Raw genomic sequence first — 27,310 nt, forward strand, 5'->3', positions numbered from 1 at the left:
TTAGATAGCTTTTTTTTTTTTTTTTTTTTTTTTTATTAGATAGCTTTTGAAGTAATTATGACTAGTGTTCACGAATGCAGCACTAGGCTTTATGTGTCACTGGATTTATATTTTTTGCTAAAACGCCATGGATTATAAAGACAAATCATTATTTTATAGAGCTCTACAAAAGGAAAAAAAAAAGCTAAATTATTCCATTGGGTATGCATCCTGATTTTAGAGATGTTAAAATTTGAAAAACAACATATGGTAAACACATGTAGCAGTAAATGTTACTACTGGCAGATAGATACAGGAGTGTTTAGGAGGGAGGGAAATAAGCACAAGCACACAGGGCTGGTGGGAGGAGAGACTGGTCCAGTCTTTCTGGAGGTCATTTGGTTATACCAATCTAAAGCTGTAAAACCATTCATATCTTTCCTCTTAACCAAAAGAAATAGTGAGACACGTGCAAACATTTAGGAGCAACTTCTACGTGTTAGGCTCTGTTCTAAGAACTTGGCATCTATCAACAAAGGGAGCAAAGATCCCTGCCCTTGTGGAACTCACACTGTAACAGAACAGAACATGATTGTGATAGACTGCACTGTGATAAAAACAGATTATGGAACAGTGTTTGATGCATGATTCTAATTTGTAATTAAAAAAAAAAAGAAACATTATAAGTACCCTAGAGTAAGTGATTGGTATGATGCACTTAGTCAACTGGGTTTTACTTCCATTTGGGTTTTATTTTATAAATTTTAGCCAGATTTGATTATTAAAAATGTAAATAACTTACATGGGCATGTTTCTATTTTACTAACCAATTTATTTGTGTCCTTCTGTTTTTATTCGCTTGTGTAAACTTATTCTTAAAACAGAGTCTTTATTAGATTGAGAACCTTAAGAGGGCAAGACCAGATAAGTGTGATTCTGTTAATAAGTATTGACTCAGTGGTTCTCAAAGTAGGGTGCTCTATCAGCAGCAGCAGCATCCCCTAGGATCTTATTAGAAATTCAATATTTGGGACTCTAGTCGCCACCTACTGAATCAGAAACTCTGGAAGCAGGGTCCAGATATCTGTGTACAACCAAGCCCTTCAGCCATTCTGATATACTCTGAAGTTTGAGAAGAACTGCAGTAACTGGGCAGTATAATACATCTGCTATGCTAGTGAAATAAGAGATTATAGGAATCATATTAAAGAAAAATATCTTTTTTTCCCTCTGTTTTTGATAGGCAGTTGTCAGGATAGCCTACGAATGGATTCAGGGCTAAATCGTTGCATGGTATCTGGCTAAATCTCTTTTATTTAATAATGCCCAGCCTACATAGTAGAAAGAGTAGAGAAGTATGCAAATATTCATGAGTTTTTCTATTTGAGAAATAAAGAAACCTACTATTTAAGTAGTTGAAAGAAAGATATTTTACCTCATAGAATCATGGGAAATAAACTTATGTCTTGACACTAACTAAATTATCTTTAATACAGTGTAAATAAGTTTCATATTGAGCAGTTGACTACTAGAAGAAATAAGAATGTTCAATAAAAATATTTTCAATATTAAAAATAATATACTTTGGTACATAAAACTCAATTCATAAAAAATACAACTTTATTATATATTTGTAACCACATAATAATTGCCATTATGCCAATTATATTTTTGTTGTATTAACAAATATTCATTAATATGTTATAAATGGCTCAGCTTAATAGCTAAATTGAGGAACTCCCCTGTGACTGGAGGGGAAGAATGAGATATGAGAGACTCATAAACAAATGGACAACAAACAGACCATATGTGACACTAGAACTCTGACCAACAAGCCTAGGAATCCAAACCACAACCTCTGCATCAATTTGCTCAGAGTGGTTAGGAAAGTCCAGGACTTTCAGGATATTTTCAAGTGAGTGACTACCAACTTTCTTAATTTTTGTCTCCTCCTTCCAACTCAAAACCAACCAGAGAAAGCCAAAACTGCTCCCCAATCAGTCACATAGGGTGCCCTGCTTCTGGTTAACCCGCCTTCAGCTTTTCCATGCTAATAACCTCCTAACAAAGCATACCTGAATTCTTCCCTTTTGTTCACTACAAAGCTCCTTGACACTGATTTTGACAACTATTTTTCAAACATGAGACCAGAAGCACAAGCAACAAAGGCAAAAATAAATAAATGGCACTACATCAAACTAAAAAGTTTCTGCACAGAAAAGAAACAACAAAATGAAAAGGTAACCTATGGAATGGGAGAAAATATTTGCAAACCATATACCTGAGAAGGGTTTAATATTTTATATATATATATATATAGAGAGAGAGAGAGAGAGCGAGAGAGAGAGAGAGAGAGAGAATTTATACAACTCAATAACAAAAACAGAAAAACTCTGATTTAAAAAATGGGTATTTTTTTCCAAGAAAGACATAAAAATGGACAATAGACCCATGAAAAGATGCTCAACATCACTAATCATCAGGAAAATGCAAATCAAAACTGCAATGAGATATCTCCTCATACTTGTTAGAATAGCTGCACTCAAAAAGACAGGAGATTACAAGTGTTGGTGAAGATGTTGAGAAAAAGGAACCCTTTTGCCCTATTGATGAGAATGTAAAGTGGTACAAATGCTATGGAAAATAGTACGGAGGATCCTCAAAAAAATTACAATTACTATCCAGCAATTCCACTTTTGGGTTTATATATTAAAAAAAAAAATGAAAACAGGATCTTGAAGAGACATCTGAACTTCCATTTTCATTGTGGCATTATTCATAATAGCCAAGATATGGAAACAACCTGAATGTCCATCAATGGATGAATGGATAAAGATTTATTTATATCTGTATAATGGAATATTATTCAGGCATGAGAAAGAAGGAAATCCTGCCATTTGTGACAACCCGGATGGGCCTTGAGAACATTATTCTAAGTAAAATAAATCAGAGAAAGACAAATACTCTACAATATCACTTACATGTAGAGTCTAAAAAGCTGAACTCATAGAAATAAAGGGTAGAGTGGCGATTAGCAGGGGCTTGCAGTGTAGGGGAAATAGTGACATGTCAGTCAGTGAATACAGACTTGCAGTTAGAAAGTGAATAAGTTACAGGGATCTAATGCATGGCATTGTAATTATAGTTAACAATACTGTATTATACACTTGAAAATTGCTAAGAGAGTAGATCTTAAATGATCTTACCACAAAAAGGAATGGCAATTTTGTGATATGATGAGGTGTTAACTAAGGCTATAGCGGTACCCTCACTGTGTCACAAAAGTGTTTCAATTCAACACATTTTACACCTTAAAGTTACATAATATTACATGTCAATTGTATCTCAATGAAGTTGAAAAAAATGACAAGTTAGAAGTGTCAGTAACAGCGAGAAGGCAGAGAGTAGAGTGGGTTTTGGCAACAGCAACAAGTAGAGTGGGTTTTAATTTTGTTCTGGGTATTTTGACTTCAGGGTAATTGTGCAGCAGGTAAGTAGAAACATCTAGCACGAAGTTGGGAAATAAAACTTGAACTGGGGAGTACAGGCAGATCTAGAAATACTTTTTTGGAAATATTCCCCATAGAGATGATGGTAACTTAAGCCATATGTATGAGGGTAATTTCGGATATGGAAGATGTAGAAATAGGAGAGGATCACAAAATGTAGTCATACACTGATTCACGTATTCATTCAAAAATCCCCGAGCACAGCTATGCCCCTGGGCCTTGTGCTTGGTGCTGAGGGTAGACATGCTGCAAGTCTGCCTATATTTAAAGATACTGGGAAGGAGAAAAAAGCAAAGCAAAACCCACAAGCTGTAATCATCAGAATATTAAAAAAGAAAAACAAAACTAAAACTAAAAAATAAGAAGGCAGTGACGGAATCCCTGGCATAAGAGAATTTCAAGAAGGAAGTAGTCAACAAGTACACGGGCTGTGAATTATTTGAGGGTGATGATGACATTAAGAAGAATGTGATTTGATGTTTTGGCACTATTGGAGATGCTCAATAAAGAGTGCCATTATAGTTATTAGGGTAAACAACATATTGTTAGGTATAAAAAGTAAGTGTAGACTGCCCACCCAAAAGAAAAATAAAAGATAGAAGCTTGAAGAGGTAGGCAGATCAAGGGCAAAGTTCTCCAGGAAAGGTAAAGCTTGACAGTATAGGCTGAAAGGAATGATCAAATGGAGAATGGGAAATTGATTTTCATTAGAAAAAGCATAAAAGATGTCTTTAGGACAGGCAAGAGAAGATGAAAACAAGAATACAAGAAGGAGAGTCCTTTCTTGGAAATGAAGTAATATATTAGGAATAGATGAAGATACATTATTTAAATGGAGATAGGAAAATTGAAGTTGTTAACATGAATAACTTTAATCCACTTAAAAATGTATAAGCAAATTATGTCATAGCAGGAGAGAGAAGTAGATACAGAAAAGGGGGGGATTGGAAATATTTCACTTTCGTGGCTATTAGGAATGTCATGGGTAGGTAACTGTTAAGAAATGATAATGATGATGAAACACGAGCAATGCACAGGGCTAGTTGTGTGGTGGAATAGCAAAATAGGAAGCAAACATTTAGGTATAGCAGCTTTCTTTTTCAAAGCTTAGAAGAGAGAATTTTATGGAACATCATCTAATTGAGGTGGGGAGGATTAGAGTGGAAGGGAGATTAAAGAGGAGACAGAGGTTGTGGGGTACATGATCTACGACTACCCTATCTTAGAGGTAAAGAACACATGGCTTAAAAAACATTGCTGATATTGTTAAAATGAAGAATCTGGTCCATAATTCCAGGACAGGGCCTGAGATGCTGCATTTCTAACAAGTCCAGAACTATCAATGAGAATCTATAGTTTATTAAGAATCCCAAATGATTTGTATGTGCGTTTAAGAGGTATGGGCTTTTAAGTTTGAGAGGTACTGCTATATACCTCACTTTTACCTCTGTGTTGGTAATTGACAAGAAAATGGTAAAAGGAAAAGAATAAGGAATACTGGGTATTTTCCAGGGGGTTATTCAAGTAGCCAATATGTAGAGTAAGCTAGAAAGGGACTATGCAGTCCAAATACAGCTCTATACTTTGAGAATAGGGAGGGAAAACGATCTAACAGTCATGATGGCAGCTGCTGAACTGAAGCTCCAAAACTTATCTGACCTCTTGCAACAGTTGAAGTGAGATGAAAATAAATGTTGCTATAGCTACCAAATAATTTCCATAAAGGTTAAACCAATCCTGTGAACTTTCACAGGTTCTTACAGATTTCCCAGTATAACCAACTCCAGTAATGAAAAGATCATGATATTATGCTGGAAATTATCGTTTACAATTTTAATTTCTTCCCAAATGTGTAGGTATCTATAACACAACAGCTTTTATCATGAGCGTTATTATTTTTGAAGCTTTATTAATGTGGCTGAATGGCAACTTAGGAAAAGTATAACATGTGACAATACCACCCATGAAAAAGGGTTTGGAGAATCTCCTTATAATATACCCATTTATAGTTGGAAGTTATTGTTGCCAATCATATGAGCACAACAAACATTTTTAATAAAATGTTAATGTTTTGAATAATTTGGAGTGGCATGTTTAAGGATAATGATATCTAAGAGTCAAAATATTAAATGTAAGGATCTATACATTTTAGTTTAAAACATGTAAATTCCCACTCCAAAAATGGATTGCTTAATGTTGTTTCTATATCTATTTGACACCAGAAATATTTGTAATCATTACTTTCGTTTTATACCTTTTTAACAAAGATAAAACTTTATTTAGAGGTTTTAACTTTTTGGTTTTTTGTAAGCACAATTTCAAACCAGATATCCATTCAGTTATAAAGATATCAAAGGCACCACTACCAACAGGCTAAAAGACAAATTCCAGCCTATAATGTATTTTGGCAACTTTTTTTTTTTCCTAGTCATGCCTTTTGTTATATAGCAGTTTTCAAATAACTTCCAATTATATAATGAAATCCTCACAAAAGCCCTGGGAGATTAATGGTTTGTGCTGTCAGTTAATTCATGAATAACATCTTTCCTCAGTAGATTTTAAACCATGGAAGAAAGATCGCCATCTCTTGTCATTTCCATTTTCTCTAATATATACAAACATGTTAATGCACCGTAGGAAACTAATAGATTCAGACAAATTTGAGTCTCCAAAGAATATGCTGTACAATTAGTTTTCTGTCACAGTAAAATGTATCCAAATTCTTTACGATCATATTAAACTAATAAGGTGATATAAGGCACAAGTTTTTTTATAATAGCTTTTTTGAGATGTAATTCCCATACTATAAAATTCTTTTTTCGTATAACCTTTTAAAGTGTACAGTACATTAGATTTAGTGTATTCAGCATTGTGTAACCAGCACCACTCTCTAAATTTTATAATGTTTTCATGAGCCAAAAAGAAATCCTGTACCTACTGGCCGCCATTCACATTCTGCTCACCCTTCAGTCCCTGAAAACCACTAATCTGCTTTCTGTGTCTGTAGCATTTCTCATTCGCATTTAAATGGTCATCCATCCAAGCCTGAGATGACATACCCTGTCCAGGATCCAGTCTCCTCCCATCTTATTACTCTACTTGTAACAGAGTAGAGTTTAAGGGAGCAGAAAGGAGTGTAGCCTCTCATGATTAACAACAACAATAACAAAAAACGAACAAACAAACAAAACTGCCGTTGGAGCTCCAGGCATTAATGCTGCATTCTAGCTAGAGAATTAACGAGAAAAGGAGACAAAGATGGGCGTACTCTCTACATTCAGTGGCACTTCCTAGAAGTTGCTCACTCTACTTGCACATACATGCTTTTGCCAGAGCTTAGTCTTATGGCACCAAGACTAAGAATCTTTTTCCAAGTAGACATGAACCTAGCTAAAAATCAGCAGTTCTTTCGCTAAAAACAGGGAAAGATGGATATTGGGGGATAACTGGAACTTTCCGTCATAGTGTTAAACCCATTTGAACTTATTAAAATATATTAAGCTAGGGTTTGGAACACCTGAAGAACAATCCTTATGAAAGAGTTTAGAGTGTTAGGGCAGCATTTGCAGTGCCTTTTGATAGTGGCAATCAAATATAAAATCATTAAATATCATATTTGTAACCAGGATATAAAAGTTATGAGATCGGGGCTTCCCTGGTGGCGCAGTGGTTGAGGGTCCGCCTGCCGATGCAGGGGACGCGGGTTCGTGCCCTGGTCTGGGAGGATCCCACATGCCTCGGAGCGGCTGGGCCCGTGAGCCATGGCCGCTGAGCCTGCGCGTCCGGAGCCTGTGCTCCGCAATGGGAGAGGCCACTACAGTGAGAGGCCTGCGTACCGCAAAAATAAATAAATAAAAGTTATGAGATCGGACCGTGTTTGTCTTGTTCATCACTTTAACCTCACATTCTAGAATACTAGTGACTGACACACAGTTGCTCAAAAAATATTTATTAAATAGATAAATGAATTACTGAACTAATATTATATAGTTATATGTGTTGTTTATAGTTATAGTTGAGCAACAGATTTACAGATATACAAATTACCTAATTATGGGATGAGTTGATAGTTCCAAAACTTATCACTGCCTGTCCCTCCAACTTTCCCAGGATTTAAGATCTGCTTTGAAAGAAATGATTTAGGTATTAAATAAGACATTGAGAAAGTCTGGATGTTACTGAGCTAAGGTAAAAATCTAACACCTAAATACAGGGTAGTTTTCTTCCTAAGGGCCTGTCAGCAATTATTTCTTTCTTGAAGCATTGAATTATTTCTTTAGGTGTTTATTAGTTATTTATTGAGGATTTACAATATGCCAGGTTCTACTGAAACAGTCTACTTTTTTCCCCCATACATGTAGTCTGCAATTATAATAAGAATTATGTTTCTGAGATGATAAGCTTGACAGTCTTGAAAGAAGCAAGAGTTCAAAGTCTGCTGTTTTTTTTTTTTTAATAAACATAGTATTTGCAATTTTCTAAATGTATAGAAGGCTATCTGGTTTTCTAAGAAAGCATTTCTGATAACTTATACCAAAATTATGTATATATTACATAAAACTTGCATATTTTGTAAAATCTCATGTATTCTAAAATTTATTGGCAGAAAATAATGTATAGTTTCAGTTTAGCATTTAATGAGCTAGGCACTATGGAGCTGTCTCTATCTAAAATTAGTCATAATATGTTGGAGTTGTAAGACTGGAATGATTTAATTTGTTTACTGTTTTTGTACATTCATTTAAAATAAATTGAGAGTGTAGTTATATCTCTGCTTTATGAAGTTGAATTTTTATTTCATTCTAAATAGAATAAAATGGAAACCCTTAATTTATTTCACACCTCCTCTTCATTAAAAGAATCAGAATTTCTTTGCTGCATGTAATGAATAGAGTAAGAGAGTTTGTGTTTGAAATTCAGCGGTACCATTTCTACCTCTATGCTCTTGGGCACGTTTATTAACCTCTCTAATCAATTGTCTTATCTATATAAGAACAGTAGTCATAATAACCTGGTAGGATTGTTCTAAGGATTAAATGAGTTGATCCTAAGGCACCAAACATACTTCCTGACGCATAGTAGATATTCAATCAATGTTAACTACTATCGATATTTTAAAGGATCAACTAAGGGGATAGTAGACATATAATAAATGTGTAATTACATGACCTCTGAATCTAATTATATATATTTATATATATATATAAATAAATATATATTCATCAAAATACCACTTGCAAGAAATATTGCACAGTAATAAAATAGAATGTGGAAACTGGGTTGTGTAATGGTTCACAGAACAGTTTGATACCAGGGTCTCTGGGTTAAAACCAAAAACAGCAACAACAAAAAACAACTTGTGTAATAGTACATTTACACAATAACTTTCTCACAGCTCAAGTTTTGTTCATGGGTAAAGTTTAGATACAGTTGTGGGAATTAAATTAGTTGATACATACAAAATACTTAAACCAGTGCTTTACATATTGCTTATTTTTACTAAATGTTATTTATGGCATATGGCTTAATTGAGATCCTGAACTTAATTCAGCTTGAGCTGAATTTTGACTTCACAATGTATTAGTGATAAGACATTTTGGAGTATATTCTGGCAACTGTTAGCTTCCATTTTTTTAACTGAAAATGTGGAAAATAATCTCACTTTTTATGAGTATTAATGGAAATACAAGAGACTTTTGTGAATGCCAATTGAAGATATATGAAATAAAGTATAGAAATCTTAGCATTGTACTATTTATCCATTGCTAACTAAATATTATTTTTCTAAACCCACCGTACTGTCTTTAAAATAATTTGCAATTATTTATAATTATTTAAAGTAACTTCACAATTTTTAGGTTTCCAAATCATTTAAAAATTCAACCTTTTGTCATTCCCTTTAAAAATTGAACTTTTCAGCAAAATTGAGCCAAGAAGAAATAAAGTACTCCAAACTGTTTTAACATCAGAGAAATCACCATCTGAAATGCCAATTCCATGAATTTTTCCAAACAGCCACATATCCAATAAATCCATTAATTAACAGCTGTAATCTATAGAAATACTAATTCAAATACAACTTTTTAAGATTTCTGCAGTAATTTGACAGTTATATAGACATTACTATGACGCATTCCTCCTTGAATATCATAGGTTTAGGATATTAGACTTCCAGAATTACCAATCTCTCTCTTTTTTTTTTTTTTCTGAAGTTTGCTTACTTGGCTCAGCATAAGATCTTTCTGAGTGGTTATTCCTCCAAAGATAAGTAGCACAAATGAAAGAAGTATACCTGATCAAATTCATTTAGCTAGAATCTTATTACCTGAAATAAAATTTCCTGAAATGCATCAAGGACCACCCTAAGGACCACATTGTCAGTGCCAATGTCATTGACAGTTTAATAACTGATCCTTCACCACAAATCTCTCCCCTAAAAATATTTATCTCATTCATATCATGTTAAAATGGACTCTTTCCTCTTTAAGTATATCCCAGTACTCAGTATTCTTGCCTGAATCAGGCCATGTAAATCATCGAAAAAGGTAGATTAAAGTTGAGGTGGGCCATATTTCTGCTTTGGCTTTCTTATATGCCTAAAATCACCTCCCTGGCTTGGCCTTCGGTTTGAGAAACAACTAGCCAAATGCATTTAATGTCATTTCTAGAATCCCTGAATTTAAACATAAGCAGTGACTTCAAGTCTGAGTGTCCAACATATCTAATCAGTATAACAATGTCAGTAATACAAACAAGGATGTCCTTTGGATTTACTGTTACTGAGTATTCACATTCAGATACAGATAAGCATTCTGTGTGTAACTGGAGAACATAAATAACCTTATGTGCTTTTTATGTTGAAATTCTATTATTCAGTTGAAAATGTCAATTTACATTGGAAATATGCAACACAGTGCCTGCAGGAGTAATCTAGCATCTGATAGTGCTAAAAGAAATCATTGTTTCTGTATTATAATGTCAAATCTTAAAGCTCGACTTTAAATCTTTAATAATAAAATGGTAATAACCATTAAAAATTTCAATTAGTGTATCCAAGGAGTTCATTCCACGATGGCAATACTGAATATTGATTCTAACACTTAATTTAACATTTGCCCCAAATTTAAATTGATGCACCTCTTGATAAAAGAGGGGAACACTGGGGGCAAGTCACTATAATTCCTTGATTGACCCTCTGAAGTATAAGCATTCAGATCACACTAGATTCTTGGGGAAGACTTCCCTTTCAACCAACATCAGTAGGAAGTAGATCTTCTGAAGAGATCTTTTCCTTCCTTGCTCCCATAGGGAAAATGAAAGCAGAAAGCAGTAGAATAGTGAGCCTGGGACACTGGCAAGGTTAGTCCATGTGCATTCGGATTAGTAAAAGGGATGGGAAGCAGAGACATCTATGGAGGGCTAGTAAGCAGTGTAACCACTTGGGAACAAGGAGACCTGGGGCCATGGCCAGTAACTGGAGTGAAACACAAGTGGATTAAGAATCAGATACTCAGAGTACAGTCGAGTCTCTGCCACCTCTTGGTTTGGTGACTTTGACCAAGAAAGTCTGAGCATTCATTATGGAAGATTTAACTCCACACATGCATTTCAATTTGCAGAATAAGAACAATACATTTTAATGTGAATATTTATACTTCAGTGATAGTAATAGTTTGTTTTCCACTAACATTTGATCAGAAGAATGTTAGAAACATTTTATTTCACTCAAGTGGTTCCTATTACTGTCAAAATCATTTCCACATATGATAATGCCTCCTAAGAATTAAATAGCATTCCTTTGTCAGATAAACTATGTTATATAATGCTTCCTTCATTTGCAGTAGAAAAGATTTAATGAATAGAAATCTGAGAAAAACGTATCCTCCAAAGCAACACCACTCATAAGGAATTTACATAATGGATGTCAATTTTCTATCTTCTATGAACTTGTAACACATTACACAGTAGAGCACCTGCGTATATACCAGTCATTCATGAGTTTTCTAAAGGGCTCATAAATGCTACTAATTTCTTCATTGAGGGTAGAAATGAAATCTTCAGTTTCCTTATTTTGTTCATATAGAATAGTATCTACCTCGAAGGAAGCAAATTCAAGGGCGTAATAAATGTGTGTTGATGAGCAAGTTACCACAGCATCAAAATGATAAAACTCTTGCAAAGCACGTTAACTACTAAATATGATCACATGTGATGGTAATCAAATGTCTTGATTTAATGACAGTAATAATAACCAGTTTCATAAAGTGCTATTGGAATACTACAATGAACTATGGAATACTACATGATCTTTAAAATGATGATAGAGAATATTTATAGTCATGGAGAGATATATATTACCCACTGATTAAAGCAAAGAGATCAGTTGGATTATGGTATGCTAATCACATTTGTACACAGTAACATGTGTGTGTGTGTGTGTGTGTGTGTGTGTGTGTGTGTGTATTTGACACTGTTAACTGAGTATAACTGAGAAGGCTTTTTAAAATAATATATGCAAAATACATTTTGCTTGCAAATGTGTCCCTCACCCATAGTTCCACAAGAAGCAAAAGAGACAAATTTTCTCTGCTTGTTTGTCATCCCTGCATTAAAGAGCTGAAATTAGAGTAATTAATTTCAAATCACAATAGTGATGTGAGCTGAGTAACAGTAATGCTATTTCAGACAAATGTAGTCAAAATTGTCAAGTTATATGTACACTAATTATACATAAAATAAAATTTTTCATGATATTGAATCACTATTTAACATTTTATGATCTTGAATTAAAATGCAATACCTATACTAATACAAAATGTTTTTGGTTGTACTTTTTTAGGTCTCAGGGTGGTGAACTTTTTCTTTGAATTCCTAACCTGTGAGCCTATGGTAAGATTATAATTAATATACTAAATTTTATAGTTTTTCTCTATTACCCCTGCTTGATTAATAACAGTAAAGGGAATTTGCATAAGTAGCTTGATACTTTACCTTACTTTTATGGAAATTCTGAAGAAACTATGTGATATTTTCTATCTAATGTTTATGTTCTTGAGTAGATTATAGTAATATAGTCATTTGATGTAGCCTTTGTTAGGTTTCTAAGTGAATTTGAAGCATCGTTCAGGAAGGTAAAGATTTATACCATGGACAAAATTTCTTTGGATATGAATGACAATTTTATATATTAATATTTATAGCGAGGTCTATCTGATGCCAATGAATAAGGCAATGAGTTATTGAAAGTAAAACTTATAAAATTATAACCTGTCAAGATTTATCAAAATTGGGTTCTTCTATTAAAACTTGATGTTGGAGCTTTAGAGAGTTGAAAGTAAAATATGTAAGTATGGAAATAGAGATGATAAGAAATCACCAGTAACTTCTAAGGTGATTTGGGGGGGTGTTATTTATTTGTTAATTTCTGTGGTTAATGCATTCAGTAACGTGCTAAAAATGTGAATATGGATTGCATTTATAATTGATTACTACAGAATATAAGTAAACATAAGTCTGTGTTGTGAAACTGATCGGGTTATTTTAGTAAAAGGATTTTCAGTGTTTATCTGTTCCTTAATAGTAAACATGATAAAGATTTAGCTTGTAATTGACATATAAAATAGAGATAATATGGGCATTTGTATCATTCATTTCATATCTGGGGGGAACGATATCTTTGGAAACACAGAGGCAATTGACTTGGTCTCCTCTTTATCTGGTAATTCAGCACTATTGAAATGTATCTTGAAGAAGTTGTTTTAAGAGACTGTAGGCAACCACCTCTGGGCACTCTAATGTGTTCCCTTTGGTGATATTTTTAGAAACAATGTAAGATTATGAAAAACAAGTGTCACATAGAATCAAGGGAAAATCCCTCTGCCCTTCCAGAAGGATTCTGCTGAAAATGGAAGTCATTTTATAAAATGTTATTTGGATATGCATAGAACAATAATTTTATCCTTGAGAAGTTATTTTTTTAATTTGTAACTTATATTTTACAAATATATATAAATAAACCTACAAATCATTTCATTTTATAAAATGGTACAAAATATTTTTAAAATTCATGTCATCTCCTGTCTTTTTAATATTCTTATATAAACAGACACAGAGAAAATTGCTCATAGCTTAAGTGCACAGTCTCAGTGAATTGTCACAAAATGAACACACCCATATAACCAGCACTCACATAAATAAAAAAAAAAAGATAAAAATTAGAGTACATTGTAGCCCCCACCTTAATTGCTCTTTTCTAGTAACTATACCCACAGAACATAAACACTATCTTGAATTCTAGGAAGATAGATTACTTTGCCTACTTAATCACGTTTTACAAATGAAAACATATGATAAATACTGCTTTGCTTCTTTTGCTCAAAGTTACATTTGTAAGATTATATGCTGTGGTAAATCACTCCTTCTCATTACTGTGTAGTAGGCAACTGTGTGAATATACCAAATTATGGTCCTTTCTCCCATTTATAAGCATGTGGATAGCTTCTAGAGTTTGGCTCTTATGAGTAATAGTCATATGGATATCTGGAACATGTCTTTTAGGGAATATGTGTATATATTTTGTTGGGCATATAGGCTGTGCATATGTTCTGCTTCAGGAGAGAGTGACGTTTTACCAAAGTGGTTATTTCAGGTTTCAACAGCAGGATGTGAGACTTCAGTTGCTCTAGATACTCAGTAACACTGGGATTTTTCATCCTTCTCTTTTAGCCACTTTGTTGTGTATATAGGGATATTTTAATTTGAATGTCCTGAAGATTAGTGGTACTAAAAACTTATTTTTTAAAACTATTTGTCGTATTATCTATTATCTATCCTTTTAAAATTATGTTATTTATCCTTTTTTTTATCATATACATATGGGTATTGAATCCTTTGCTGTATATATACACTGATATGCTAGGGTGCCTTAACCTGATTCATAAGAGCCTACTGTTGAAGTGACAAGAATTTTGAGAGCTGCTTAGTAGTTTTAAAAGCACCATGGTAGAAGTATTTACACCACATATATTGGCAAACACTAAAAAAATAGGACTTTTCTTCTGGAGTACTAGGTGTTAAACATTTACTAGCACACCACTGGATATTTATATTGTATATGAAACCATTTGGTGGAATTTTTCATCTCCTGTTGATGTCTCTTGATGAATAGAAGTTCTTCATTTTAATTTATTCTAGTTTCTTAGGTTTATTTCTTGTGTGATTACTTTTTGTATGATTTTGTGTCCTATCTAAGAAATAGTTGCCTTAGCCTGGTTGATAAGATATTTTCCTTTGGTTTCAATAAAAGCTGTATTGTTTGAACCTTCACATTTAACGATCTCCAGGTATTAAAGATATTGTTCTATAATATTATCTTGTGTGCTTAAGATAGTTAGCTGGATAGCTTTTCATTAAGATAGTAAATGCTCTGTGTATATGTTAAATTTTTTGTTGTAAAATTTATATATAAATATGAAGACGCTGATATTTATGATTATTTAATAATATAATGTAGCTACATATAAGCAATTTGTAGTATTTCATAAAGTTAATATATGTATTTATGCATTGTTCACTGTAAGTTTCACATGCCAAAATCAGGTGGCCATAATTTTGAAATATCCAAAAGCATAACAAAATTAATATTTGATTTTAACCTTACATGTATTATAATTTATTTCCATTATATATTATGGAGTGAACCAAAAGTCTGCAGAGTAAATATTCCACACAATCATTAAAAAACTCAGAGTAAAATGGATAGCTAGTGGGAAGCAGCCACATAGCACAGGGAGATGAGCTCGGTGCTTTGTGACCACCTAGAGGGGTGGGATAGGGAGGGTGGGAGGGAGACGCAAGAGGGACGAGATATGGGAACATATGTATATGTATAACTGATTCACTTTGTTATAAAGCAGAAACTAGCACACCATTGTAAAACAATTATACTCCAAAAAAGATGTTAAAAAAAAAAATCACCTTAAAAAAAAGAAAACACCTCAGGATATTGGCTAACCTTTTGGCATTCAAATAAAATTATTATTAAAATATATTTAGTTGCTTCCAAAATATTGTCTAATAAATTGAATAAACATGTAAACACCATGATAAATACAGCCTGAAGGCTTGACTGCAAAGTATTATTGTATGAACTTCATTAAGATTTTATTTGCCTTGTGATTAATATATAGAGAGATAGTTATAGATACATATAGATATAAGTATGAAAGTTTTGACAGAACACAGCAGTGCACACAGCAGTGCACCACGTACTAGTGTTTTGTGTCTGATAAGAATGATAGTATTAAAAACGGTATTATTTCTCCCTTAAAATTCTGAGTCAGTTATATAAATATGTGTGTGTTTACCACAGATTATATTGTCCTATTATGCATCTTTTGTGAGTTGAATATGTGTTTCCTCTCCAAGTTATCATCTTGATTTAAATACATTCAATTTCCTCCGTAATAGTTGAAATATTTGAGAGATGTAATGAAACATAATGGAATTAAATGATTATTTTCAAATGGAAAGTTCAATAGTTTCAATATGCACATGTCAAATTTAGACTGTTTCTTTTTTAATCTCTGGGTTTTTATTCCAAGCCAGTTCATTGACTTCAGAGTAACTCATAACTCAATGGAAGTGCAAAAGCAAGCCATATAAAATGATGTTTCTATTTTATTTTTTAAATTATTTTATTGAAGTATAGTTGATTTACAATGTTGTGTTAGTTTCTGCTGTACAGCAAAGTGATTCAGTTATACATATCTGCATTCTTTTACATATTCTTTTCTATTACGGTTTATCACAAGGTATTGAATATAGCTCCCTGTGCTATACAGTAGGACCTTGTTTATCCACCCATTTGCAGCAACATGGATGGACCTAGAGATTATCATACTAAGTGAACTAAGTCAGAAAGAGAAAGACAAATACCATATGATATTACTTATATGTGGAATCTAAAAAATGACACAAACAAACTTATCTATGAAACAGAAACAGGATCACGGATATAGAGAACAGACTTGTAGTTGCCGAGGGGGAGTGGGGGAAGGATGGATTGGGAGTTTGGGATTAGCAGATGCAAACTAAAGTGATGTTTTTAACAATTATTATTTTTCAAATCTTTATAATAGTGAGAAATCTGAGAAAAATTGGGGGTTTATAGATTAATCCTTGAAATTAAATAAAAATGATACTGATTTATTTTGATATGTTTGGAGAGCCTGGGATTTGTATCAGAGCTGTTATTCTTTTGACGTTGTTGCCTGTCTGAGGTAGCCAAAGATGATAAAATATAGAGTGTGTGCTAATAAAAAGCTAATTAGGTGATTTTCACTTTTACTACATTACTAATCACTGTGGGATAATTAAAGCAGGAAGGACAAAGGTGAGTGAAACACTGAAGAATGTCTTGAAGATTGGTCCAAAGAGTTTACATAGCAGTAATGGGTCTGATCCTGTACTAGCCGTTTTAAATAGCTAAATAATGAGTTTATCTGTGAAATACAGCACAGGTTACACAAACCTTAATTCATGAAGGTGTCTGTCACTGAAGATAAATTATACTTAAAGGAAGAAAATCCATGAAGACACAGAAAACATACAGAAGTAATTGATGGCAGGCAAATATACTTTATTTCATTTTCACAGAGATTACAGAGTTTAGGGACAAATAAAGTTCAAAGATACGCAGTTAACATACTGAAGGAAGAAAAACAGTAGAAACTGAAGAATTATCAACATGTAGAATATTTTATTGTGCATAATTTGAGCCCCAAACTAACCCTTTAAAAAAGCCTAGAAGAAAAAAAAAAGTAAAATACATTCAGAAATATCCAAGTAACTAAAAAGTTTTGGTAATATAAATGAAGACTGAACTTTAGAATAAAATTATTGGACACACAAAATATTAGCTATATATTTTTAGTTCCTATTCAATGATGTATTTATTTCCTTGAACTATTAAAGTACAATGTTACGTTTTTCTCCCCCTGAAAAGTAGAAATATTTTCTAGTTCCTGGCCTAATATCTGGTAATAGCATATGTTCTCTAAAATTTAGCTATCTAGAAAATTAATTCTATGTAAACTAGAGAAAAGTTTTCGTGTTTCTTTTGCTAAATAAAACATTTGTTTTCTGAAACACATCCTCTTTCCAAACTTTTCTTCCCTCCCTCCCTTTTTTCCTTCCTTTCTTTCTTTCTGCCAACATTTATGAAGAACTTACTCTGCACTAGGAAGATGGCTAACTAATGTTGCAATTGTGCAACAGACAAGGCATATGTATATTTATCAATTTCACAGTAGAAATTAGATTAAATAAAGTAGAAAAAGGATTAAATAAACAAAAAGTAAATCTCAATTTTGATAAGTGTTACGAAGAAAAACATTCCCAAATATAAAACAGCTGGGACAGGAGTTGATGTTTAATGCTTCAAAGGAAAAGTAGAGTTCCCCATATGAAGGGAGAGGGGAAGGAGTATAAAGAGATTTCTAGCCTCTGAGGGAAAGGGGAAAGGGGAGCTGGAATGTTCAAAGAGTGTAAAGAATGTTAGTGTGCCTGGACCATAGTAAGTGAAAAGGAAGGAGACATGAGATAAGGTTTAGCCTTGTAAGCCATGATAAGTATATTGGATTTTATTATAAATGCCATTGGAAGCCATTGAACATTTTTAAGCAAAGGCGTATAGTAATCTAAATCAAATTTTAAGAAAAGTGCTTTGTGGAGAACTAACTTTTAGGAGGAGATGTTTGCTGAGTTCAGAGAGAGAAAAATGTGATGCCTTGGACCAGGATGTGATCACAGTGTATTTTGGAGGTAGAACCACAAGGATTTATTTAATTTGAAGTAGATGGTGAGAGAAAAAGAAGCAAGTATGAATTCTAGATTTGAACAATTGTTTGTGTAGCAAAACCATTCACAACTGAGTTGGTCTAGATGGAGTTGGGGGGCAGGTTCTACTAATAGAATCAATAACTCCATTTGGGATCAAGAATATGTTGTCGTACCTCTTTCTACTTCAGGTATGATTTGCAATTGTTACTTCAAATGAAAACCATATTAGGAATAGGGAATGAGGATTCAATACTGTACATTCTAAGGATTCATTAAAGCCAATGATCTGGCAAACCATCTTTTTATAGCTAATTGTCCTGGGCTGATGATTATAGAAGTATGTGTGAATTGATATGTGTGATGGTTATAGAAGTATGTGTGAATGGGTGCCAATGGTAACTATTGGCACCCAAGCAGTCTATGGAATGAGGCTGAGATTAAATAAACATTTAATAGAACAGACTTCAACAGTCTTTGGGATTATAAAATGAGTTCATAGTAAGATCTGGACAGTATATGGAAGGAAAGGATCAGCAATGGCTGAGTATTTAAAGAAATAACTGGAAAGAATAGGAAGAGTTTATGCCAATGAGCAAAGAATTTCCAACTTTAACATGAACTATCACAGGAGAACAGAAGTAGAAATAGAAGGATAAATTTACTGGAATAAGTAGAAATTGAAAGATCTCTATAAACTTCTGTCATCATCATCTTCTCTAGAAAATTGCATCTCTCAACTTGAAGGAATCTAAGAGAGGAGAAATGAAAACAGTATTTTTTCTCATTCTGTTAACTTTCAAATAGGTTTCTATATATTCATATCTGCCTTTTTGACAAGGGTGAAAACATTGGAAACTGAAACTTTCCTGTCATTCTTTGTCTCTGGAGGTGGGACAACTGATTGTCATGCTTTGTTTGCAGCACAAAATACCTTATTTCACATATTTAATAGCTAACTATATCATAATGGATATCCATCCACAAACCCACAATCTGACCTGTATTCTGACACATTTTACCTGAAAATTTGACCTTAGGAATTTTTTGCATTTAGTTCAAACCATCCCACTATATATATCTATATATTGAATATATATATATATATATATATATTCAATGTATCAATTATATATATTCAATTTTCAATCTCAGATTCAAATAAATGGGCTAAGTATGTTATTTAATATCTGTTATTTTTGTTATAGTCACATATTCAATGAGTTTATTTCAATATATAATTATTACAGAAATACAAATATATTTTCTATAAAAACACAAGAACATACATTTATTTCAACTATTGCATCTTATTCCAACCTTGTAGATGACAAGGAGAGATAATGTCATTATGAATACCTTGTTATTTTGAAATAAATTTAAAAGTAAAAGGTTTTTCAAACCAAATTGATGTCTCTATTATACGCTTAAGTCAAGTCACGATCATTTTAGCCCATAAGGAAATTATCAGAAATTATAATGGTATCACTAAAAACTTGGCATAGAAATTCTGCTGGTTTCCTAGCACTCTTGCCACATGTACTGGGATGGACAATAATCTGTATTGTTGTAAAAGGAAATGGAACAATGTGGAGGGTGGAGAAAGGCTGAGGGGGTTGAGGAAAATTTGTTATTACTCCAAAATACATAGCAAACAGATCCAATAGTTATTATTCTGATGATACTTTCATTGTGCTGGATATTTATAGGAGGTAATGGGGAGGGAGGGAGAGAGTGGGAAGAGAGAGAGAGAGACAGAGAAGACACAGATTACAGATACTCTATTTTGAAGAAGTGTAATTGGGATCCACCTTCCCACTACCCTTGCCTCTACCTTAAAAACACCATTTGAAAATACCTGTGAATCAATGGACAAATCGTAAACTCTGAACATCTATAATTTGGGAGCAAGCGTGTTTTTATTTTCCAAGTGTAGACTTTTAAAATAAGATTTTTGCCCCAGCTATAAAATCTCTAAAGTGAACTCACTTAAGGTAGACTCTCCCCTGGAAAGTTGTGAGGTTTGTCTCTAACCTCAAGAGGTTCTAACGGGTCTCGTAGTAAAATTGATTTCCCATGTTCATAGGATCTGTCCATCCACTAGGATATAAATCTGTTATAGAGATGGGATTACCATGACATCACTGTCGTACTGTGAGTCTGTTCATCCACTAGGATGTAAATCTGTTATAGAGATGGGTTTACCATGGCGTCATTATTGTACAGTGAGTCTGTTCACAATAGCAGAGTAAACATGTTTATCACTATGCATATTGATTATTTTGTCACTGGAAAGAGGCACTTTTCAAAATTGGAAATAATTATAACATATACACATATTTATTTATTATGTTTAAATACACTTTTATCTATTAAACCAATCATTAAAGTAAGATATTTTTACTTCAAATTATTCATAAAATTTAATTTTATTCATGAACTTTCACAGTTCCCTAAAAGTATCATTAGTGAATAAGTCAATTGTTCTTCTAATGTAAATTTCAAGCATGACAGATAAAATATTACATAAAAGGCTTACCGTGCAAAATTGTTTTGAATACTATTGCTAGAGCATTTTCCCATGCATGAAATAGAGAGATAAAACTACAAAATTTTCAAGTCAAACCACAGTATCAGGAAAAGGTTGAATATAAATTAAGGATGAAATCCAATATATTTGGGAGGGACTTCATTTTCTTCTTGAGAAATCAAAGAAAGGCACACTTATTAAACTTGGTATGAAATTTCTCAAGTAAAACCTAAAAAACCTGACTCTATTAAGAACACATATAACAAAAGCACTGGCTCGTTCAGTGTTTCATTTTAAACTTTTGGAAGTGATTTTAGTTAAGAGTATATACACAAAGGATTAGAAGACATTATGCCTATTCTAAAGGGCACGTGGAGAAAGAATTTCACCAGGGATCAAGTATGTGAGAATATTCATTCCTTAATGTGTCCCACAGAGACTTGCTGAAAGTAAACACATGCATAACGAGTGCCAGTCACTGGCCTACAGACTGAATAAGAGCTCATTTTGGAGCTCCCTGAGGAGTGAAGGGGAAGGATATGTGGGTGTGTACATCATAAGTTAACCCAACAACAATAGTAAGAAGTATTGAGCATGCAAAATGTGCCAGGTGATGTGCTAAATTCCTTACAATGATTATCTCTTTTAATCTGCATAATACCTCTGTGAGAGAGGGACTTTTGCTTCCAGTAAAATTGAGATTAAGAGAAAGTGTGAAATTTGCTCAAGGCTGCACAACCGGAGAGAACTATAACAGAGATGATAGATCCTATTAGAAGGACATGAAGAAAACGTTATAGGAGAGGCTAGGATAATAATAAATGCCTACTGGAGTCTATGAAGGTGTCCTCCCTTATGGGTGTTAAATTTGAGCAGGTGTAAGATTATAGAAAGAATATGAGATTTGCAAGGTAGTGAAGGCAGATAAGGGGAATGTTTCCATCTAATAAGATTTTCTGGGAGCATTGCCTTCTGGCTTTCATTTTATCATTTATAATATGTGATAGTGGTACAACATGATTTCTAAGGTGTTTTTTTTGAGTACTGGAATTTTATGATGTTATATCTATTTATATAAAAATAAAGGAAGCTGCTTCTGAGTAAATCTGAAGCATCTGAGACTTTTGCCAGTATACCACTGATTCTTTTATCCTGAGGGTTAGAAAAATTCCTAAATGATTATTTAGTGCATCACAAATAATGATGATGATAATAATAACAACAACAACATCAGGAAAAGACCATTGGATTTGGCCAGGAGAAAATCATTGAAATCTTAGCAATTCATTGACCATGTTGAGATCTTTTCTTAAATGAGTGTTCTGACAAACTGGCATGTTGACTCTGTGAATATATGTGATTATGTGCTTAGTTTGTAGTTGTGTAATAAATATGGTTTACATGAGTATTCTGTTTCTTAGCTAATAAAAGTAATACGGATATAAAAATCCCCTTGAGTACTATTTATCAAGCCAAAAGAATTTAAAGAAAATATCATCTACATGTTTTTATATCAAGTAGAAGAAGTATTAGAAAAAATGAAAACAACATGCATTCATTTTAAGAGCCTTGGGTGTTCCTATTTTTATGTTACTTGAGACAGTATAATTAAAAGAAACCCAAAAACATGTTTAGCTATATATAAAATATCCCCTATTTTGAAAGAAATTAGATATGAAAGAGTTCAGTTGAGAAATTATATATGAAACAAAATCATCTGAGAATAAAGTAGGAACATACTGTAAGAGGAAAGTGGTGATGGCATGTCCAGTTTTAGAATGACATAAGTTCAGCTATTTGATGCTGACAGACTGCATTTCCAATCAAAGAGCACATCTCTAATGATGACCAGTGCATTTTGGTAGACACACCACCAAAATAATGAAAAGCATTCAGAGACGTATATGGCCTGCCTATGAACTTTCTTTTTAATTCAGTAATGGTCTAGTTAATGTAATAATTATTACTAGCTAAACTACATTGTAAAGAAAAAATAATTCTATTCTTAAAGTCTGTGTTACTACTCTCTGCTTATCAAAAGAAAAGCAAGATTAACTTATGTTTACTTAGAGTAGGAAACTGGAAAATTAAAGGTAATAATTTTTCTTCCAGCCAGCCCTAGTAAATTTATCTGAAATAAAAATCAAGACCCCAAATAGCCAAAGCAATCTTGAGAAATAAAAACGGAACTGAAGGAAACAGACTCCCTGACTTCAGACTATACTACGAAGATACAGTAATCAAGACAGTTTGGTACTGGCACAAAAACAGAAATATAGATCAATGGAACAGGATAGAAAGCCCAGAGATAAACCCATGCACATATGGTCACCTTATTTTTGATAAAGGATGCAAGACTATACAATGGAGAAAAGACAGCCTCTTCAATAAGTGGTGCTGGGAAAACTGGACAGCTACATATAAAAGAGTGAAATTAGAACACTCCCTAACACCATACACAAAACTAAACTCAAAATGGATTAGATACCTAAGTGTAAGGCCAGACAGTATAAAACTCTTAGAGGAAAACATAGGCAGAACACTATGACATAAATCACAGCAAGATCCTTTTTGACCCACCTCCTAGAGAAATGGAAATAAAAACAAAAATAAACAAATAGGACCTAATGAAACTTCAAAGCTTTTGCACAGCAAAGGAAACCATAAACAAGACAAAAAGACAACTCTCAGAATGGGAGAAAATATTTGCAAATGAAGCAACTGACAGAGGATTAATCTCCAGAATTTACAAGCAGTTCATGCAGCTCAATATCAAAAAAACAAACAACCCAATCCCCAAATGGGCAGAAGACCTAAATAGGCATTTCTCCAAAGAAGATACACAAATTGCCAACAAACACATGAAAGGATGCTCAACATCACCAATCATTAGGGAAATGAAAATCAAAACTACAATGAGGTATCACCTCACACTGGTCAGAATGGCCATCATCAAAAAATCTGGAAACAATAAATGCTGGAGAGGGTGTGGAGAAAAGGGAACCCTCATACACTGTTGGTGGGAATGTAAATTGATACAGCCACTATGGAGAACAGTGTGGAGGTTCCTTAAAAAACTAAAAATAGAACTACCATACGACCCAGCAATCCCAGTACTCTGCTGGGCGTATACCCTGAGAAAACCATAATTCAAAAAGAGTCATGTACCACAGTGTTCATTGCAGCACTGTTTACAATAGCCAGGATATGGAAGCAACCTAAGTGTCCATCGACAAATGAATGGATAAAGAAGATGTAGCGCATATATACAATGGAATATTACTCAGCCATAAAAGGAAACAAAATTGAGTTATTTGTAGTGAGGTGGATGGACCTAGAATCTGTCATACAGAGTGAAGTAAGTCAGAAAGAGAAAAACAAATCCTGTATGCTAACACATATATAGAATCTTAAAAAAAAAAAAAAAAATGGTTCTGAAGAACCTAGGCTCAGGACAGGAATAAAGATGCAGATGTAGAGAATGGACTTTAGGACATGGGGAGGGGGAAGGGTAAGCTGGGACGAAGTGAGAGAGAGGCATGGACATATATACACTACCAAACGTAAAATAGATAGCTAGTGGGAAGCAGCCACATAGCACAGGGAGATCAGCTCAGTGCTTTGTGACCACCTAGAGGGGTGGGATAGGGAGGGTGGGAGGGAGACACAAGAGGGAGGAGATATGGGGACATATGTATATGTATAGCTGATTCACTTTGTTATAAAGCAGAAACTAACACACCATTGTAAAGCAATTATACTCCAATAAAGATGTTAAAAAAATCATTTAAAAATACCGCTTAGGAAAGTGCTTTTCATTCATTCATTCAAAATTCTGTGAACTTCTAAGAAAAAAGTAAGTACATAACTAAATACCCAGATGATATTCTAATATAATCTTTGAAAGTTATCTTTATGGACGTGAACTCAATGTATATATGTGTTTTCATCCACTTTATTGAACCTGTGGTTTGAAATGAGCTGCTTTTGCATCAAATGTAGGTTATATTAATTTTACTCTAATGAGCGATTTTATATTTCATCTATAAAAACAAGAAGAATGAGAAATATTCAGGCAGGCAGACCTTATACAAATTCAAGCAATATTAAAATATTTCATCATATGATTGCTTTGTCATTTTATATGCTCAAATTTTCAGAAGACAAAATTGTCTTCTTAACCACAGACTTCTTACTTTATAATTTCTGTACCACACTAAGGTATTTTTTTCTCCCAAAATTAAGATTTAAAACAAAAAGATGAAAAGGAATACATTTATTAGTGTTTAGTGAGAAGGAATACAAAGAATTCAGAATACAGGTCAAAAATCACAAAAAGCAGAGTCAGCCTTCAAGCTTCTGGTGAGTATTTTAGTGGACAAAATCCTCCCCGCATCATGTCTGTTGAGGCTTAGTTGCTAAGTGAAATTAATTCCATTTCCCACTTTTAGCTTTTCTTATGTCAAATGTAGAAGGCCACCTGCTATCTATGATTTAGATTTTCTCAGAAAAGAAGTGCTAGAATATAATACAAGACTGTTAAGCCCATTGTGTAAGCATGATGGTTTAGATCAGTTGTATGCAAATTTAGCGTGCACAGCATTCCCAGAGCAAGCTTGTTAAACCACCAAATTTTCAGGCACCCCTGCCATCCAGGGTGTTGGATTCAGCAAATCTGGAGTAAAGCCTGGGAAGTGGTGTTTAATCAAGCATTCCAAAGTTGATTCTGATGCAGGTTAGTTTTAGATCACTTTTGCAGAAGTTATTTTTGAGAGGAATGAATATTATATTTTTATATGAAAAGCAAAGTGGGGAGAAAACACGGAATATAAAAAAAAATTACTAAGGGGAGAAAAGTGGACTCCAGTAAAGTACATAGTTAAAATAAATCACTATTTTATTTAATTTTCACAAAATCTCTGTGAGGTATTATCATAGAATAAAAATCAGAGATTCTAAGATAGTAAGTAAGGAGTTTTTCCATATATTACCAACAGGATAGACTCCAAAACTCGTGCTGTTTACACTATACCAAACAAAGTTGAGGGGATAAGTGACAGGGAAGAAAGAAATCATTTAAGCAGCCCTTCAAAGAGAGGCTAATAGGTTTTTGTTTTTGTATTAATTACCTCCCCTCTGTAAAAACTAAGCACCAGTTATATGTTAAAGACTAAGAAAGAAAGGAAAAAAAAACAAAAAAAAAACAACTACCCTAGTAACCTAGTGTGTGAATGCAAACACACACATATACATATACACATACCACAAATGTTGCTCATCATGTGGTAACTAATGGCTACAGATTTGTTTACAATCATCATTGTGTTATTAATGCTCCCAGAAGGTTTTTCTAAATCTAACATTATGTACTTTTTCCTTAACACTTTGTGTACATGTAATGCGAATAAATCCAGCTTCTTAGAATTGTACTCACCTTGATCTTCAGAACATTTGATAGAAAATACACTTCTATTCTGGCTAAAATTTTTATTTACATTAACACAGTGAGTAAACATTAAACCCCTTAGCCATTATCGTAAGTAAATTTTGGTTTACGGAAATTCAGTTTAAAATCATCTGTCCTTGAACTATGAAACTTTAAAAATTATTGTTCCTATCTGTCTAGCTCACACATAATTCTGATTAAATAAATTATCCATATGTGAATCCCCCTCGGTTTAAATTTTAATACTTACTCTGTTATTTCTACACTGTATCTAGCCTTCTTCCTGCTCCCAACATGTCAGAAACAAGTTATTTAGTTGCTAAGACTTCAATTTGTCTAAAGGCAAACTTATCAACCTCTATAAAATGTGTTATCTTGCTACATGTTTGATATACCATGGATATCTAGGGGAATCAAGATTAGATTTTTGTTGATTTGTCTTGTTGATAATGAGGTGGTAGGAAAAGCAGTTAAATGCATTGAAAAAAAGAGCTTTAAAGGATATTTAAGCTTACTAAAGCCTTTCAACAGAACATATTTAATTCTGGTAGTGATAAAATGGATGGGATTTCATTGTAAAGCTGAGCAGAATTCAGCTTTTAATATGTCAGCTTTACATGACAGATTATTAATAAACTGCTACTGTTGTCTCTTGATACCAGTCTTTGGCGACTGCCTTTTTTTGAACTTGAAACTCAAATGTGTTTTTAAAAGTAATCTTTATCTTGTGAACCAGTTTCTTCCTTTAAATGCATTTTTCCTCCGCTCTGTAGCAATTATTGTGTCATTTAATTAATGGTTTCAATTTCATTATACTAACATATTCCAAAAATTACTAGGACATTATGTGACTTTAGATAGATTAAGCTTTATTTTTTTTTTAATGAAGATGAAGGCAAGGCAGAATAAGAATTATAAAAGAGGATTTACTTTAAACTTGGTTCCTAACAAAATGAGAAAGTTGGTAAAATCAATTTTCTCAACTGACTTTCCACAGTGTTCTTGCCT

At 33.3% G+C, this 27,310-nt stretch overlaps 1 protein-coding gene across 23 annotated transcripts in view; it reads left to right on the forward strand.

The window, feature by feature from the left end:
* PTPRD (protein tyrosine phosphatase receptor type D) overlaps window positions 1-27,310 on the forward strand; it is a 2,143,853-nt gene that overhangs the window by 953,657 nt on the left and 1,162,886 nt on the right. For all 23 annotated transcript variants that reach the window (XM_049711289.1, XM_049711292.1, XM_049711307.1 and 20 more), the window contains exon 7: window positions 12,328-12,377. The gene's annotated coding sequence lies outside the window, so the exon portion shown is untranslated. The remainder of the gene's footprint in view (window positions 1-12,327; window positions 12,378-27,310) is intronic.

The sequence above is a fragment of the Orcinus orca genome, chromosome 6, assembly GCF_937001465.1.
Source record: "Orcinus orca chromosome 6, mOrcOrc1.1, whole genome shotgun sequence".
In the NCBI taxonomy this organism is placed as follows: Eukaryota; Metazoa; Chordata; class Mammalia; order Artiodactyla; family Delphinidae; genus Orcinus; species Orcinus orca.